This window comes from Bufo gargarizans, chromosome 4 (assembly GCF_014858855.1).
Source record: "Bufo gargarizans isolate SCDJY-AF-19 chromosome 4, ASM1485885v1, whole genome shotgun sequence".
NCBI lineage: Eukaryota > Metazoa > Chordata > Amphibia > Anura > Bufonidae > Bufo > Bufo gargarizans.
Window position 1 is genome coordinate 126,561,479 of NC_058083.1, and position 19,649 is coordinate 126,581,127.

Consider the following 19,649-nt stretch of genomic DNA (forward strand, 5'->3'; position numbering starts at 1 on the left):
TATAATATTGAAGGTGCACATAGGGTCATTCAGAGTAACTTCACACACACCCGCTACTGTGTATTTCCAAGTCTAATTCTGTCACTAAATCCATACCGGTGACCCAGCGCCTAAATACTAGGCCTCAAATTTAATTCCCTCTAAATCTCTCGTTACCCACCGCTGTACTGTTGTTGCTGGGCAAGATATTTAGTGTCCGTCAAAGCACATTTTTTGTTCTGGGTTGAAGTACAATTCCCAATTTAGCAATTTCATAATTTAGTGGTTTCTGCTATATCAGAGCTATTTGAAATCTATCCCAAAAAGGGTATATAATATTGAAGGTGCACATAGGGTCATTCAGAATAACTTCACACACACCCGCTACTGTGTATTTCCAAGTCTAATTCTGTCACTAAACCCATACCTGTCACCCAGCGCCTAAATACTAGGCCTCAAATTTAAATCCCTCTAAATCTCTCGTTACCGTTGTCCTGTTGTAGCTGGGAAAGTTATTTAGTGCCCGTCAAAGCACATTTTTTGTTCTGGGTTGAAGTACAATTCCCAATTTAGCAATTTCATAATTTAGTGGTTCCTGCTATATCAGAGCTATTTGAAATCTATCCCAAAAAGGGTATATAATATTGAAGGTGCACATAGGGTCATTCAGAATAACTTCACACACACCCGCTACTGTGTATTTCCAAGTCTAATTCTGTCACTAAATCCATACCGGTGACCCAGCGCCTAAATACTAGGCCTCAAATTTAATTCCCTCTAAATCTCTCGTTACCCACCGGTGTACTGTTGTTGCTGGGCAAGATATTTAGTGTCCGTCAAAGCACATTTTTTGTTCTGGGTTGAAGTACAATTCCCAATTTAGCAATTTCATAATTTAGTGGTTTCTGCTATATCAGAGCTATTTGAAATCTATCCCTAAAAGGGTATATAATATTGAAGGTGCACATAGGGTCATTCAGAATAACTTCACACACACCCGCTACTGTGTATTTCCAAGTCTAATTCTGTCACTAAACCCATACCTGTCACCCAGCGCCTAAATACTAGGCCTCAAATTTAAATCCCTCTAAATCTCTCGTTACCGTTGTCCTGTTGTAGCTGGGAAAGTTATTTAGTGCCCGTCAAAGCACATTTTTTGTTCTGGGTTGAAGTACAATTCCCAATTTAGCAATTTCATAATTTAGTGGTTCCTGCTATATCAGAGCTATTTGAAATCTATCCCAAAAAGGGTATATAATATTGAAGGTGCACATTGGGTCATTCAGAATAACTTCACACACACGCTTCTGTGCATTTCCAAGTCTAATTCTGTCACTAAATCCATACCGGTGACCCAGCGCCTAAATACTAGGCCTCAAATTTAATTCCCTCTAAATCTCTCGTTACCCACCGCTGTACTGTTGTTGCTGGGCAAGATATTTAGTGTCCGTCAAAGCACATTTTTTGTTCTGGGTTGAAGTACAATTCCCAATTTAGCAATTTCATAATTTAGTGGTTTCTGCTATATCAGAGCTATTTGAAATCTATCCCTAAAAGGGTATATAATATTGAAGGTGCACATAGGGTCATTCAGAATAACTTCACACACACCCGCTACTGTGTATTTCCAAGTCTAATTCTGTCACTAAATCCATACCGGTGACCCAGCGCCTAAATACTAGGCCTCAAATTTAATTCCCTCTAAATCTCTCGTTACCCACCGTTGTACTGTTGTTGCTGGGCAAGATATTTAGTGTCCGTCAAAGCACATTTTTTGTTCTGGGTTGAAGTACAATTCCCAATTTAGCAATTTCATAATTTAGTGGTTCCTGCTATATCAGAGCTATTTGAAATCTATCCCAAAAAGGGTATATAATATTGAAGGTGCACATTGGGTCATTCAGAATAACTTCACACACACGCTTCTGTGCATTTCCAAGTCTAATTCTGTCACTAAATCCATACCGGTGACCCAGCGCCTAAATACTAGGCCTCAAATTTAATTCCCTCTAAATCTCTCGTTACCCACCGCTGTACTGTTGTTGCTGGGCAAGATATTTAGTGTCCGTCAAAGCACATTTTTTGTTCTGGGTTGAAGTACAATTCCCAATTTAGCAATTTCATAATTTAGTGGTTTCTGCTATATCAGAGCTATTTGAAATCTATCCCTAAAAGGGTATATAATATTGAAGGTGCACATAGGGTCATTCAGAATAACTTCACACACACCCGCTACTGTGTATTTCCAAGTCTAATTCTGTCACTAAATCCATACCGGTGACCCAGCGCCTAAATACTAGGCCTCAAATTTAATTCCCTCTAAATCTCTCGTTACCCACCGTTGTACTGTTGTTGCTGGGCAAGATATTTAGTGTCCGTCAAAGCACATTTTTTGTTCTGGGTTGAAGTACAATTCCCAATTTAGCAATTTCATAATTTAGTGGTTTCTGCTATATCAGAGCTATTTGAAATCTATCCCTAAAAGGGTATATAATATTCAAGGTGCACATTGGGTCATTCAGAATAACTTCACACACACACGCTTCTGTGCATTTCCAAGTCTAATTCTGTCACTAAATCCATACCGGTCACCCAGCGCCTAAATACTAGGCCTCAAATTTATATCCCGCTGAATTTGAATACAATACATTGGGCCAAATAATATATTTGTTGTTGTGGTGAACCATAACAATGAGAAAAACATCTAGTAAGGGACGCGGACGTGGACATGGTCGTGGTGGTGTTAGTGGACCCTCTGGTGCTGGGAGAGGACGTGGCCGTTCTGCCACATCCACACGTCCTAGTGTACCAACTACTTCAGGTCCCAGTAGCCGCCAGAATTTACAGCGATATATGGTGGGGCCCAATGCCGTTCTAAGGATGGTAAGGCCTGAGCAGGTACAGGCATTAGTCAATTGGGTGGCCGACAGTGGATCCAGCACGTTCACATTATCTCCCACCCAGTCTTCTGCAGAAAGCGCACAGATGGCGCCTGAAAACCAACCCCATCAGTCTGTCACATCACCCCCATGCATACCAGGGAAACTGTCTCAGCCTCAAGTTATGCAGCAGTCTCTTATGCTGTTTGAAGACTCCGCTGGCAGGGTTTCCCAAGGGCATCCACCTAGCCCTTCCCCAGCGGTGAAAGACATAGAATGCACTGACGCACAACCACTTATGTTTCCTGATGATGAGGACATGGGAATACCACCTCAGCATGTCTCTGATGATGACGAAACACAGGTGCCAACTGCTGCGTCTTTCTGCAGTGTGCAGACTGAACAGGAGGTCAGGGATCAAGACTGGGTGGAAGACGATGCAGGGGACGATGAGGTCCTAGACCCCACATGGAATGAAGGTCGTGCCACTGACTTTCACAGTTCGGAGGAAGAGGCAGTGGTGAGACCGAGCCAACAGCGTAGCAAAAGAGGGAGCAGTGGGCAAAAGCAGAACACCCGCCGCCAAGAGACTCCGCCTGCTACTGACCGCCGCCATCTGGGACCGAGCACCCCAAAGGCAGCTTCAAGGAGTTCCCTGGCATGGCACTTCTTCAAACAATGTGCTGACGACAAGACCCGAGTGGTTTGCACGCTGTGCCATCAGAGCCTGAAGCGAGGCATTAACGTTCTGAACCTGAGCACAACCTGCATGACCAGGCACCTGCATGCAAAGCATGAACTGCAGTGGAGTAAACACCTTAAAACCAAGGAAGTCACTCAGGCTCCCCCTGCTACCTCTTCTGCTGCTGCCGCCTCGGCCTATTCTGCTGCTGCCGCCTCGGCCTCTTCCTCCGCCTCTGGAGGAACGTTGGCACCTGCCGCCCAGCAAACAGGGGATGTACCACCAACACCACCACCACCACCTCCGTCACCAAGCGTCTCAACCATGTCACACGCCAGCGTTCAGCTCTCCATCTCACAAACATTTGATAGAAAGCGTAAATTCCCACCTAGCCACCCTCGATCCCTGGCCCTGAATGCCAGCATTTCTAAACTACTGGCCTATGAAATGCTGTCATTTAGGCTGGTGGACACAGACAGCTTCAAACAGCTCATGTCGCTTGCTGTCCCACAGTATGTTGTTCCCAGCCGGCACTACTTCTCCAAGAGAGCCGTGCCTTCCCTGCACAACCAAGTATCCGATAAAATCAAGTGTGCACTGCGCAACGCCATCTGTAGCAAGGTCCACCTAACCACAGATACGTGGACCAGTAAGCACGGCCAGGGACGCTATATCTCCCTAACTGCACACTGGGTAAATGTAGTGGCAGCTGGGCCCCAGGCGGAGAGCTGTTTGGCGCACGTCCTTCCGCCGCCAAGGATCGCAGGGCAACATTCTTTGCCTCCTGTTGCCACCTCCTCCTTCTCGGCTTCCTCCTCCTCTTCTTCCACCTGCTCATCCAGTCAGCCACACACCTTCACCACCAACTTCAGCACAGCCCGGGGTAAACGTCAGCAGGCCATTCTGAAACTCATATGTTTGGGGGACAGGCCCCACACCGCACAGGAGTTGTGGCGGGGTATAGAACAACAGACCGACGAGTGGTTGCTGCCGGTGAGCCTCAAGCCCGGCCTGGTGGTGTGTGATAATGGGCGAAATCTCGTTGCAGCTCTGGGACTAGCCAATTTGACGCACATCCCTTGCTTGGCGCATGTGCTGAATTTGGTGGTGCAGAAGTTCATTCACAACTACCCCGACATGTCAGAGCTGCTGCATAAAGTGCGGGCCGTCTGTTCGCGCTTCCGGCGTTCACATCCTGCTGCTGCTCGCCTGTCTGCGCTACAGCGTAACTTCGGCCTTCCCGCTCACCGCCTCATATGCGACGTGCCCACCAGGTGGAACTCCACCTTGCACATGCTGGACAGACTGTGCGAGCAGCAGCAGGCCATAGTGGAGTTTCAGCTGCAGCACGCACGGGTCAGTCGCACTACAGAACAGCACCACTTCACCACCAATGACTGGGCCTCCATGCGAGACCTGTGTGCCCTGTTGCGCTGTTTCGAGTACTCCACCAACATGGCCAGTGGCGATGACACCGTTATCAGCGTTACAATACCACTTCTATGTCTCCTTGAGAAAACACTTAGGGCGATGATGGAACAGGAGGTGGCCCAGGAGGAGGAGGAGGAGGATGAGGAAGAGGGGTCATTTTTAGCACTTTCAGGCCAGTCTCTTCGAAGTGACTCAGAGGGAGGTTTTTTGCAACAGCAGAGGCCAGGTACAAATGTGGCCAGCCAGGGCCCACTACTGGAGGACGAGGAGGACGAGGATGAGGAGGAGGTGGAGGAGGATGAGGATGAAGCATGGTCACAGCGGGGTGGCACCCAACGCAGCTCGGGTCCATCACTGGTGCGTGGCTGGGGGGAAAGGCAGGACGATGACGATACGCCTCCCACAGAGGACAGCTTGTCCTTACCCCTGGGCAGCCTGGCACACATGAGCGACTACATGCTGCAGTGCCTGCGCAACGACAGCAGAGTTGCCCACATTTTAACCTGTGCGGACTACTGGGTTGCCACCCTGCTGGATCCACGCTACAAAGACAATGTGCCCACCTTACTTCCTGCACTGGAGCGTGATAGGAAGATGCGCGAGTACAAGCGCACGTTGGTAGACGCGCTACTGAGAGCATTCCCAAATGTCACAGGGGAACAAGTGGAAGCCCAAGGCCAAGGCAGAGGAGGAGCAAGAGGTCGCCAAGGCAGCTGTGTCACGGCCAGCTCCTCTGAGGGCAGGGTTAGCATGGCAGAGATGTGGAAAACTTTTGTCAACACGCCACAGCTAACTGCACCACCACCTGATACGCAACGTGTTAGCAGGAGGCAACATTTTACTAACATGGTGGAACAGTACGTGTGCACACCCCTCCACGTACTGACTGATGGTTCGGCCCCATTCAACTTCTGGGTCTCTAAATTGTCCACGTGGCCAGAGCTAGCCTTTTATGCCTTGGAGGTGCTGGCCTGCCCGGCAGCCAGCGTTTTGTCTGAACGTGTATTCAGCACGGCAGGGGGCGTCATTACAGACAAACGCAGCCGCCTGTCTACAGCCAATGTGGACAAGCTGACGTTCATAAAAATGAACCAGGCATGGATCCCACAGGACCTGTCCGTCCCTTGTCCAGATTAGACATTAACTACCTCCCCATAACCATATATTATTGGACTCCAGGGCACTTCCTCATTCAATCCTATTTTTATTTTCATTTTACCATTATATTGCGATGCTACCCAAAGTTGAATGAACCTCTCCTCTGCCTGTGTGCTAGGCCTAAATATATGCCAATGGACTGTTGCAGTGGTGGCTGACATGAAGCCTGATTCTCTGCTATGACATGCAGACTAATTCTCTGCTGACATGAAGCCAGATTGTCTGTTACGGGACCTCTCTCCTCTGCCTGGGTGCTGGGCCTAAATTTATGACAATGGACTGTTGCAGTGGTGGCTGACGTGAAGCCTGATTCTCTGCTATGACATGCAGACTGATTCTCTGCTGTCATGAAGCCAGATTGTCTGTTACGGGACCTTTCTCCTCTACCTGGGTTCTGGGCCTAAATTTATGAAAATTGACTCTTACAGTGGTGGGTGACGTGAAGCCTGATTCTCTGCTATGATATGAAGACTGATTCTCTGCTGACATGAAGCCAGATTGTCTGTTACGGGACCTTTCTCCTCTGCCTGGGTTCTGGGCCTAAATTTATGAAAATTGACTCTTACAGTGGTGGGTGACGTGAAGCCTGATTCTCTGCTATGATATGAAGACTGATTCTCTGCTGACATGAAGCCAGATTGTCTGTTACGGGACCTTTCTCCTCTGCCTGGGTTCTGGGCCTAAATTTATGAAAATTGACTCTTACAGTGGTGGGTGACGTGAAGCCTGATTCTCTGCTATGATATGAAGACTGATTCTCTGCTGACATGAAGCCAGATTGTCTGTTACGGGACCTTTCTCCTCTGCCTGGGTTCTGGGCCTAAATTTATGAAAATTGACTCTTACAGTGGTGGGTGACGTGAAGCCTGATTCTCTGCTATGATATGAAGACTGATTCTCTGCTGACATGAAGCCAGATTGTCTGTTACGGGACCTTTCTCCTCTGCCTGGGTTCTGGGCCTAAATTTATGAAAATTGACTCTTACAGTGGTGGGTGACGTGAAGCCTGATTCTCTGCTATGATATGAAGACTGATTCTCTGCTGACATGAAGCCAGATTGTCTGTTACGGGACCTTTCTCCTCTGCCTGGGTTCTGGGCCTAAATTTATGAAAATTGACTCTTACAGTGGTGGGTGACGTGAAGCCTGATTCTCTGCTATGATATGAAGACTGATTCTCTGCTGACATGAAGCCAGATTGTCTGTTACGGGACCTTTCTCCTCTGCCTGGGTTCTGGGCCTAAATTTATGAAAATTGACTCTTACAGTGGTGGGTGACGTGAAGCCTGATTCTCTGCTATGATATGAAGACTGATTCTCTGCTGACATGAAGCCAGATTGTCTGTTACGGGACCTTTCTCCTCTGCCTGGGTTCTGGGCCTAAATTTATGAAAATTGACTCTTACAGTGGTGGGTGACGTGAAGCCTGATTCTCTGCTATGATATGAAGACTGATTCTCTGCTGACATGAAGCCAGATTGTCTGTTACGGGACCTCTCTCCTCTGCCTGGGTGCTGGGCCTAAATATATGCCAATGGACTGTTGCAGTGGTGGCTGACGTGAAGCCTCATTCTCTGCTATGACATGCAGACTAATTCTCTGCTGACATGAAGACAGATTCTCTGTTACGGGACCTCTCTCCTCTGCCTGGGTGCCGGGGCCTAAATATCTGAGAATGGACTGTTCCAGTGGTGGCTGACGTGAAGCCTCATTCTCTGCTATGACATGCAGACTAATTCTCTGCTGACATGAAGACAGATTCTCTGTTACGGGACCTCCCTCCTCTGCCTGGGTGCTGGGCCTAAATATATGCCAATGGACTGTTGCAGTGGTGGCTGACGTGAAGCCTCATTCTCTGCTATGACATGCAGACTAATTCTCTGCTGACATGAAGACAGATTCTCTGTTACGGGACCTCCCTCCTCTGCCTGGGTGCTGGGCCTAAATATATGCCAATGGACTGTTGCAGTGGTGGCTGACGTGAAGCCTCATTCTCTGCTATGACATGCAGACTGATTCTCTGCTGACATGAAGCCAGATTCTCTGTTACGGGACCTCTCTCCTCTGCCTGTGTGTGTGCTGGGCCTAAATATATGCCAATGGACTGTTGCAGTGGTGGCTGACGTGAAGCCTCATTCTCTGCTATGACATGCAGACTGATTCTCTGCTGACATGAAGCCAGATTCTCTGTTACGGGACCTCTCTCCTCTGCCTGTGTGTGTGCTGGGCCTAAATATATGCCAATGGACTGTTGCAGTGGTGGCTGACGTGAAGCCTCATTCTCTGCTATGACATGCAGACTAATTCTCTGCTGACATGAAGACAGATTCTCTGTTACGGGACCTCCCTCCTCTGCCTGGGTGCTGGGCCTAAATATATGCCAATGGACTGTTGCAGTGGTGGCTGACGTGAAGCCTCATTCTCTGCTATGACATGCAGACTGATTCTCTGCTGACATGAAGCCAGATTCTCTGTTACGGGACCTCTCTCCTCTGCCTGTGTGTGTGCTGGGCCTAAATATATGCCAATGGACTGTTGCAGTGGTGGCTGACGTGAAGCCTCATTCTCTGCTATGACATGCAGACTGATTCTCTGCTGACATGAAGCCAGATTCTCTGTTACGGGACCTCTCTCCTCTGCCTGTGTGTGTGCTGGGCCTAAATATATGCCAATGGACTGTTGCAGTGGTGGCTGACGTGAAGCCTCATTCTCTGCTATGACATGCAGACTAATTCTCTGCTGACATGAAGACAGATTCTCTGTTACGGGACCTCCCTCCTCTGCCTGGGTGCTGGGCCTAAATATATGCCAATGGACTGTTGCAGTGGTGGCTGACGTGAAGCCTCATTCTCTGCTATGACATGCAGACTAATTCTCTGCTGACATGAAGACAGATTCTCTGTTACGGGACCTCTCTCCTCTGCCTGGGTGCCGGGGCCTAAATATCTGAGAATGGACTGTTCCAGTGGTGGGTGACGGGAAGCCAGATTCTCTGCTATGGAACCTCTCTCCAATTGATTTTGGTTAATTTTTATTTATTTAATTTTTATTTTAATTCATTTCCCTATCCACATTTGTTTGCAGGGGATTTACCTACATGTTGCTGCCTTTTGCAGCCCTCTAGCTCTTTCCTGGGCTGTTTTACAGCCTTTTTAGTGCCGAAAAGTTCGGGTCCCCATTGACTTCAATGGGGTTCGGGTTCGGGACGAAGTTCGGATCGGGTTCGGATCCCGAACCCGAACATTTCCGGGATGTTCGGCCGAACTTCTCGAACCCGAACATCCAGGTGTTCGCTCAACTCTACCCCTAAGGTATTAGATGGTATGATGCCCTCCGTTATGTGTAAATAAGGGTGTTTTGGCATGCCGGTTCCTTGTCATTTTTGGCAGCCCTTTCACTTAGTGCATAGGCTTTATGAATGTAGGATTCCTACTACCTGAACAATTGTACCACAATGTGAATGAGGCCCTCCTTTATGTGATATTTTGTCAGTCTGTAAAACTGGCGTACAACTCGGAAAACATGGTTCCCTGCAGCGACCTGGGAGTCCAAGATGCATCCAAACATCGTCCCCATGCTGTTCCCGACCCATTTCGGTGGTGTTACTGTCACTTTCTGACCTTATACAATGGACCAGGTACCCTCCCCTCTTCAGAGCAGGGGGTGCCTGGTTGTCTCCCATTGACTTTCATTATACTCTGGTGCTCGGCCAAGCACACGAGTATATAGCAATGTGTTCGGGCCGAACACACGAATACTTTGGTGCTCGATCATCACTACTTCAGACCCTTTCACTTTTTTTACATTTTGTTATGTTGAGGCCTTGTGCTAAAATAGAAACAAATTTAAGTTTTCCTCCATCAGTCTGTACTCAATCCCCCTTAATAATAATAAAAATTAATAAATAAATGAAAACAGAACTTTAGAAAAGTTTGCAAATTTATTAAACCTCAAGAACAAAAATTTTGCATGTAATTTAGCTCGGGGGGTTCGCATTTCTCTTGATCATCTTTGTTTCAGATGTTTCTATGTCTTGATTGGTGTCCACCTGTGGTAAATTCACTTGATTGGACATAATTTGGAAAAACACACTCCTGTCTGTATAAGGTCTTGTCTTACGGCTGACAATGCATATCAGAGCAAAAACCAAGTTATGATGAGGAAAGAACTGCCTATAGAGCCCAAAAGCAGGACTGTGTAGAGACAAAGATCAGGAGAGGGGTACAAAAATATTTTTGCTGCACTAAAAGTTCCCAATAGGACAGTTTCCTCCATAATACTTAAATGGAAGAGATTTGGAACAACCAGGACTCTTCCTAGAGACGGCCACACCATCAAACTAAGTAATTGGCAGAAATGGGTCTTGGTCAGACAGATCACCAAGAACTCAGTGGACACTCTGGCTGAGCTCCAAAGATCCTGTGTGCAGATGGGAGAAACCTCCAGAAGGTCAACCATCACTGCAGAACTCCACCAATCTGGGCTTTATGACAGTGACCAGAAACATGCATTTATTCAGTAAAAGAGACATGAAAGTTTGTAAAAAAAAAGGCCACCAATGGACTCTCAGACTGTGTAAAACAAGATTGCTGATTGCTGATATGTTGAAACCTAGATAGAATGTTTTGGCCTCAATTCTAAGAATCATGTTTGGAGGAAACCTAGCTCTCCTCATTACCATCCCGACAGTAAAGCATGGTGGGGGTGGCATCCTGCTGTGGGGTGTTGTTCAGTGGCTGGGGCAGGGAAACTAGTCAGGGTTGAGAAAAAGCTGAATAGAGCTAAGTACATAAAATAGATATTCTTAATGAAAACCTGATTCATTGTGCTCTGGATATCAAACTGAGCCAAAGGTTTATCTTCCAACAAGGCAATAACCCTAAGCACACAGCCAAGACAACACAGGAGTGGCTTAGGGACAAATCTGTAAATGTCGTTGAGTGGCCCTGCCAGAGCCCTGACTGGACAGACCTCAATATGGCTGTCCACTGAAAGTCCCTATCCAACCTGACAGAGCTTGAGAGGATCTGAAGAGAAGAATGACAGAAAATCTGCAAATCCAACATTGTGGCATCATACCAAAGAAGACTGGAAACTGCAATTGCTGCCAAAGGTGCTTCAACTAAGTCCTGAGTAAAAGGTCTGAATACTTATGTCAATGCAATATTTTAGTTTTTCCTTTTCAATAAATTAGCAAAGATTTTGAACATCCTGTTTCACTTTCTCATTACGGCTTGTGAGTGCAGAATGATGGGGAAAAATTGAACTTTTTTATTTTAGCACAAGGCCACAACAAAACAAAATGTGAAAAAAGTTAAAGGGCCTAAAGACTTTCCAAATGCACTGCATACATACATGGTCACCATTAGACTTTACTACTTTTTAATACAAGTGGCATTAACCCCACTTAAAAAAAACACAAAACATATAACCCCTGTAGACAATGTATATACACGTTGAGGAAAATAATGGAATACTGCTAGACTAAATATTAAGTAACAAAAAAATTAAATAAAAGGAGGATATACATTGTGTCTGGTTATATATGTAAATATATATATATATATATATATATATATATATATACAGTACAGACCAAAAGGTTGGACACAGCTTCTCATTCAAAGAGTTTTCTTTATTTTCATGACTATGAATATTGTAGATTCACACTGAAGGCATCAAAACTATGAATTAACACATAAGGAATTATATATATAACTAAAAAGTGTGAAACAACTGAAAATATGTCATATTCTAGGTTCTTCAAAGTAGCCACCTTTTGCTTTGATTACTGCTTTGCACACTCTTGGCATTCTCTTTATGAGCTTCAAGAGGTAATCACCTGAAATGGTTTTCACTTCACAGGTGTGCCCTGTCAGGTTTAATAAGTGGGATTTCTTGCATTATAAATGGGGTTGGGACCATCAGTTGCGTTGTGGAGAAGTCAGGTGGATACACAGCTGATAGTCCTACTAAATAGACTGTTAGAATTTGTATTATGGCAAGAAAAAAGCAGCTAAGTAAAGAAAAACGAGTGGCCATCATTACTTGAAGAAATGAAGGTCAGTCAGTCTGAAAAATTGGGAAAACTTTGAAAGTGTCCCCAAGTGCAGTCACAAAAACCATCAAGCGCTACAAAGAAACTGGCTCACATGCGGACCGAGTCACCAGCCTCAGAAATCGCAGGTTAACAGCAGCTCAGATTAGAGACCAGGTCAATGCCACACAGAGTTCTAGCAGCAGACACATCTCTAGAACAACTGTTAAGAGGAGACCGTGTGAATCAAGCCTTCATGGTAGAATATCTGCTAGGAAACCACTGCTAAGGGCAGGCAACAAGCAGAAGAGACCTGTTTGGGCTAAAGAACACAAGGAATGGACATTAGACCAGTGGAAATCTGTGCTTTGGTCTGATGAGTCCAAATTTGAGATCTTTGGTTCCAACCACCGTGTCTTTGTGCGACGCAGAAAAGGTGAACGGATGGACTCTGCATGCCTGGTTCCCACCGTGAAGCATGGACGAGGAGGTGTGATGGTGTGGGGGTGCTTTGCTGGTGACACTGTTTGGGATTTATTCAAAATTGAAGGCATACTGAACCAGCATGGCTACCACAGCATCATGCAGCGGCATGCTATTCCATCCGGTTTGCGTTTAGTTGGACCATCATTTATTTTTCAACAGGACAATGACCCCAAACACACCTCCAGGCTGTGTAAGGGCTATTTGACCATGAAGGAGAGTGATGGGGTGCTGCACCAGATGACCTGACCTCCACAGTCACTGGACCTGAACCCAATCGAGATGGTTTGGGGTGAGCTGGACCGCAGAGTGAAGGCAAAAGGGCCAACAAGTGCTAAGCATCTCTAGGAACTCCTTCAAGACTGTTGGAAGACCATTTCAGGTGACTACCTCTTGAAGCTCATCAAGAGAATGCCAAGAGTGTGCAAAACAGTAATCAAAGCAAAAGGTGGCTACTTTGAAGAACCTAGAATATGACATATTTTCAGTTGTTTCACACTTTTTCGTTATGTATATAATTCCACATGTGTTAATTCATAGTTTTGATGCCTTCAGTGTGAATCTAAAATTTCCATAGTCATGAAAATAAATAAAACTCTTTGAATGAGGTGTGTCCAAACTTTTGGTCTGTACTGTATATATATATATATATATATATACAAACCGGATTCCAAAAAAGTTGGGACACTAAACAAATTGTCAATAAAAACTGAATGCAATGAGGTGGAGATTGCAAATGTCAATATTTTATTTGTAATAGAACGTAGATGACAGATCAAACGTTTAATCCGAGTAAATGTATCATTTTAAAGGAAAAATACGTTTATTCAAAGTTTCACGGTGTCAACAAATCCCCAAAAAGTTGGGACAAGTAGCAATAAGAGGCTGGAAAAAGCAAATTTGAGCATAGCGAAGAGCTGGAAGACCAATTAACACTAATTAGGTCAATTGGCAACATGATTGGGTAAAAAAGGGCTTCTCAGAGTGGCAGTGTCTCTCAGATGCCAAGATGGGTAGAGGATCACCAATTCCCACAATGTTGCGCAGAAAGATAGTGGAGCAATATCAGAAAGGTGTTACCCAGCGAAAAATTGCAAAGACTTTGCATCTATCATCATCAACTGTGCATAACATCATCCGAAGATTCAGAGAATCTGGAACAATCTCTGTGCGTAAGGGTCAAGGCCGTAAAACCATACTGGATGCCCGTGATCTCCGGGCCCTTAAACGACACTGCACCACAAACAGGAATGCTACTGTAAAGGAAATCACAGAATGGGCTCAGGAATACTTCCAGAAACCTTTGTCAGTGAACACAATCCACCGTGCCATCCGCCGTTGCCAGCTGAAACTCTACAGTGCAAAGAAGAAGCCATTTCTAAGCAAGATCCACAAGCTCAGGCGTTTTCATTGGGCCAGGGATCATTTAAAATGGAGTGTGGCAAAATGGAAGACTGTTCTGTGGTCAGACGAGTCACGATTCAAAGTTCTTTTTGGAAATCTGGGACGCCATGTCATCCGGACCAAAGAGGACAAGGACAACCCAAGTTGTTATCAACGCTCAGTTCAGAAGCCTGCAGCTCTGATGGTATGGGGTTGCATGAGTGCGTGTGGCATGGGCAGCTTGCATGTCTGGAAAGGCACCATCAATGCAGAAAAATATATTCAGGTTCTAGAACAACATATGCTCCCATCCAGACGTCATCTCTTTCAGGGAAGACCCTACATTTTTCAACAAGATAATGCCAGACCACATTCTGCATCAATCACAACATCATGGCTGCGTAGGAGAAGGATCCGGGTACTGAAATGGCCAGTCTGCAGTCCAGATCTTTCACCTATAGAGAACATTTGGCGCATCATAAAGAGGAAAGTGCAACAAAGAAGGCCCAAGACGATTGAACAGTTAGAGGCCTGTATTAGACAAGAATGGGAGAGCATTCCTATTTCTAAACTTGAGAAACTGGTCTCCTCGGTCCCCAGACGTCTGTTGAGTGTTGTAAGAAGAAGGGGAGATACCACACAGTGGTGAAAATGGCCTTGTCCCAACTTTTTGGGGATTTGTTGACACCATGAAATTCTAATTCAACATATTTTTCCATTAAAATGGTACATTTTCTCAGTTTAAACTTTTGTTCCATGATTTATGTTCTATTCTGAATAAAATGTTAGAAGTTGGCACCTCCACATCATTGCAATCAGTTTTTATTCACAATTTGTATAGTGTCCCAACTTTTTGGGAATCCGGTTTGTGTATATATATATATATATATATATATATATATATATATATATATATACATACTGTCATTAAACAAAAAAAGCTGTTATACTGTTCACACGTTTAGCTGACGTACAGTGAGCAACAGAAGTATTTGAACACCTTTCGATTTTGCAAGTTATCCCACTTAGAAATCAGGGAGGGGTCTGAAATTCACATTGTATGTGCATTTCCACTCTGAGAGAATAAAAAAAAAAAATCAGGAAATCACATTGTATGATTTTTAAAGAATGTAATTGTCTTGCACTGCTGAATATACCTGTAAGTATTTGAACACCTGAGAAATTCTGGCTCTCAAAGACCTGTTACTGTGCCTTTAAAAAGTTCACCTCTACTCTACTCATTAATCTAACTTAGTAGCACCTGTCTGTGCTCTTTAAAGACACATGTCCACCCCACAGCCAATCAAACGCCAACTACTACCATGGGCAAGACCAAAGTGCTGTCAAAAGACACCAGAGACAAAATTGTGGACCTCCACAAGGCTGGAAAGGGCTATGGGGCAATTGCCAAGCAGCTTGGTGAAAATAGATCAACTGTTGGAGCAATTGTTAGAAAGGCTAAAGACGACTGTCAGTCTCCCTCAGATTGGGGCTCCAGGCAAGATCTCACCTCGTGGGGTATCACTGATGATAAGAAAGTTGAGGAATCAGTCCAGAACTACAAGGGAGGAGCTGGTCAATGACATGACCAGCAGGGACCACAGTTTCAAGGGTCACTGTCGGTAAAACACTATGCCGTCATGGTTTCAAATCATGCATTGCACGGAAGGTTCCCCTGCTAGAGTCATCACATATCCAGGTCCGTCTGAAGTTTGCCAATGACCATCTGGATGATCCAGGGGAGGCATGGGAGAAAGTCATGTGGTCAGAAGAGACCAAAGTAGAACTTTTTGGTCTAAACTTCACTCGTCGTGTTTGGAGGAAAAAGAAGGATGAGTTGCATCCCAAGAGCACCATCCCTACTGTGAAGTATGGAGGGTGGTAACATCATGCTTTGGGGGTGCTTTTCTGCAAAGGGGACAGGACAACTGCATTGTATTAAGGAGAGGATAAATGGGGCCATTTATTGTAAGATTTTGAGCAACAACCTCCTTCCCTCAATCAGAGCATTGAATATGGGTTGTGGCTGGGTCTTCCAACATGACAACGACCCGAAGCACACAGCCAGCATAATCAAGGAGTGGCTCTGTAAGAAGCATATCAAGGTTCTGGAGTGGCCTACCCAGTCTCCAGCCCTAAATCCAATAGAACTTCTTTGGAGGGAGCTGGAACTCTGTGTTACTCAATGACAGCCCCGAAACCTGACAGATCTAGAGGAGATCTGTGTGGAGGAGTAGGCCAAAATCCCTGTTGAAGTGTGTGCAAACCTGGTCAAGAACTACAGGAAACGTTTGACCTCTGTAATTGCAAACAAAGGCTTATGTACTAAATATTAACACTGATTTTCTCAGGTGTTCAAATACTTATGTTCAGCAGTGCAAGACAACAAAATTCATAAAAAATCATACAATGTGATATCCTGAATTTTTATTTATTTATTCTGTCTCTCAGAGTGGGAATGCACCTACAATGTGAATTTCAGACCCCTCCATGATTTCTAAGTGGGAGAACTTGCAAAATCGCAGGGTGTTTAAATACTTCTGTTTCTCACTGTATACTGTATACCTGGAGGAAAATGCTATCTTTTCCCCGTTTGTCCAACACATTGTACTACAGTATATGCTATTTTCTGAATATTGTCTATGATTTAATTCTATACTGTTAAAATATATATATAATCACTTTAGCTTTTGTGATCTCTCAGCATCTTATTATGAAGTTCATTTACCACTTGGGAGCTTAACACACAATAGCCTAATGTTTCTAATACACCCGAGGCATACACATATGTCTTTATTAATGCACCACATTTCCTGTGTTTCAATCATCTATCACAATACAGTTGAAGAAATTATTTGTTCATACATGAGAGGACATATGCTCTCTGCCCATAACTCAAGACCATGAAAAAGTAAAGGCCACAGCTAAGAAGATTTAGAAATTGAGCATGCATTAAAACAAAACATTTTCTGTCACGTGAAGCAGCAATTCATTTGCTCTGTGCTTCCACTGAAATAATCTTCATTGTGATGGCAGCAGGTAGAGGAAGTGCTGTTTGAAAAAAATACAAAAAGCCTTTTGTACAGAGGAAAATAGATGGCAATCATATAATGTGATCTTTTGTGACAAATTAAAGTTGCCAAATGAAAAGGGGCCAGGTGTTCTTAAAAGAATAGAACAACGGTTAATCAATGGCAGACAATGACAAAGGTGCTGCATTACTGTGTAATATTAGTCAGAATGCGTACTTGTTTTCATAAGCAAATTAAAGAGCTCTAGGGAGACAAATTTGTATATGTAAGGCATATGTTGTATTGCTGTATCCCATGCAAGGTATGTAGTATATATAACTGGGACAATTATTTTTGGTATTCTTCTTAACACATCTGCAATGATAGTTCAAAGTGATTTCAGAAATTCCATTCACATATTTCAGTTTCCATTTTTCTATTGCTGTCATTTAATATCTAGGATAATGTAAACATTTATTGTTCTTATTTATTTATATTGCTTTCATTTTTTGATTTTGGCTTAATTTCTTTTGAGTCCCAGCATGCTGATTGTATGGTATTATTGTACCAACCTTACCCTGGTTACTTCATTTTCTTTGTGTGAACCTTTAAGGCTCATGCACATGGCAGAGCAATAGCAATGCCTATCAGACTTGAGTATAAAAACTATACATGCTGAATATGTTGCTACTCTAGTATTACGCCTTTGGTGAGAAGAGTCTACTCTTGGCCTTTCACATCCTTTTTGCAAATTTTAACAAGATTCTATGCAGAATTTTTCCCTCCAGATGAACTTATTTCCATCAAATAAAAAAATAGAAAATTGAGATAAAGCCATTTTCACATAGTCAGTGTTTGGTTAGTATTTTCTATCAGTATTTAAATAAAAATAAAAAAGGAGATAAACCTACAAAGAAAAAAGTATGATGAAAATATATGTATTTCTCCCTTATTTTGGACCCAGCCCTGATTCTGGCTTGCAAATAGTAATAGAAAATACTGATCAAATACTGACTGCTTTAAAGTAGCCTAAGAATAATAAAGAGTGAAAGGGGAACAAATCCAGGTTATTCTGTGAGTTTTTGTAGGTTCATTCTTAGAGATGAGCGAAGTTTTCAAAAATTTGATTCGCCGGTACGCCAATTTCTTTTGAAAAAAATTGGTTAGATCCAAATATATTCGCTGTGAATTTCATTAAAAAACACCTATTTTCTGGCTGTGGAGAGCCTTTATAATGGTGTAGAACACTGTGCCTTGCAGTAACACACATAGGGAGTCTGCTATTGTACTGAAATAATACTGTGAGTCCATATGACATGCAGATGACAGGCGTCGCTCTTAGAATCACTGCACACTTCACTTATTTAGGCAGTCACAGGGCCAAAACTGACCAAATAACTCAAGTATGTACTCAGCCTTATAGGCTTTAGAACAGATGACTGCACCGCTGATCGGCAAATACATGTTTTCTTTTTTCACTAATACACACCACAATAGGCTTTAGAACAGATCATTGCACTGCTGAACAGAAAATATATTTTTTTCTTTTTCCACTAATATATGCCACAGAAGGCTTTAGAACAGATAACTGCACATCTAAATGGCAAATATATTTTTTATTTTTCCGCTAATACACGCCACAAAAAGCTTTAGAACATATAACTGCACCGCTGACTGGCAAATATATTTTTTCTTTTTCAACTAATACATGACAAAAAGGGCTTTAGAACATATAACTGCACCACTGAATGACAAATATATTTTACTTTTGCCACTAATTCATGACAAAAAGGACTGTAATTTTAGCACTTCACCACACAATAGCTAATAAGCCATTTTTTCCCATTAACCTTCCTAGCGGTATTCCCGAGCGTTACTCTGGGTTAATTTTTACTGCCAGGAGTGGTAACCCTCGCGGTAACATTCAAAAGTTGTCAGCGGAGTCCCCTTACCTTCTCCGCTGTGATCGCAGGCGAGAGCGCCGGCCGGCATCTGACTTCCTGGTTCCGTTCCCTGCGAGCACCTGCGGCGCATGGGAGCGGAACTGGGCGGGAAATTCAAAATTATAAAGTGACACACACACATAAAAGAGGTAATACATTGTAATCTGAGAGGATTTCACTGTATCACCTCAGATCTGACAGTTAATCACTGTAAAGTGCCCCTTGCCTGCCATTATTTATAACGTGCTTATTTATAACATGGCTTCAAAAAAGCGCCACTGTACTACAAAAGTGTGTTTGGACCAGTTGAGTGCCAGCGACAGTGACACGGAGATGCTCACAGAACTGAGCGATAGTGAGTCGTGGGGAGATTTGTCGTCTGACACTGACACTGATCTGGAAAGTAACAACAACGATGATCCAGCACCTGACCTCAGCCATGTGCGCACTTGGTGCCCTATTGACTGCGATACGGACCAGGTAGTGCCCCCAAGATTCCTGTTCATTGGATCACCTGGAATGAAGGCAGATGTTGAGCGTGACAACCCTGTGGCATACCTGCAATTATTCCTCACTGAGAAGGTAATTGAAAAAATTGTCACGAAGACAAATCGCTACCAACAACAGCAATCCGCTTCGCAGCATGCCACGTTTTCCAGAAGC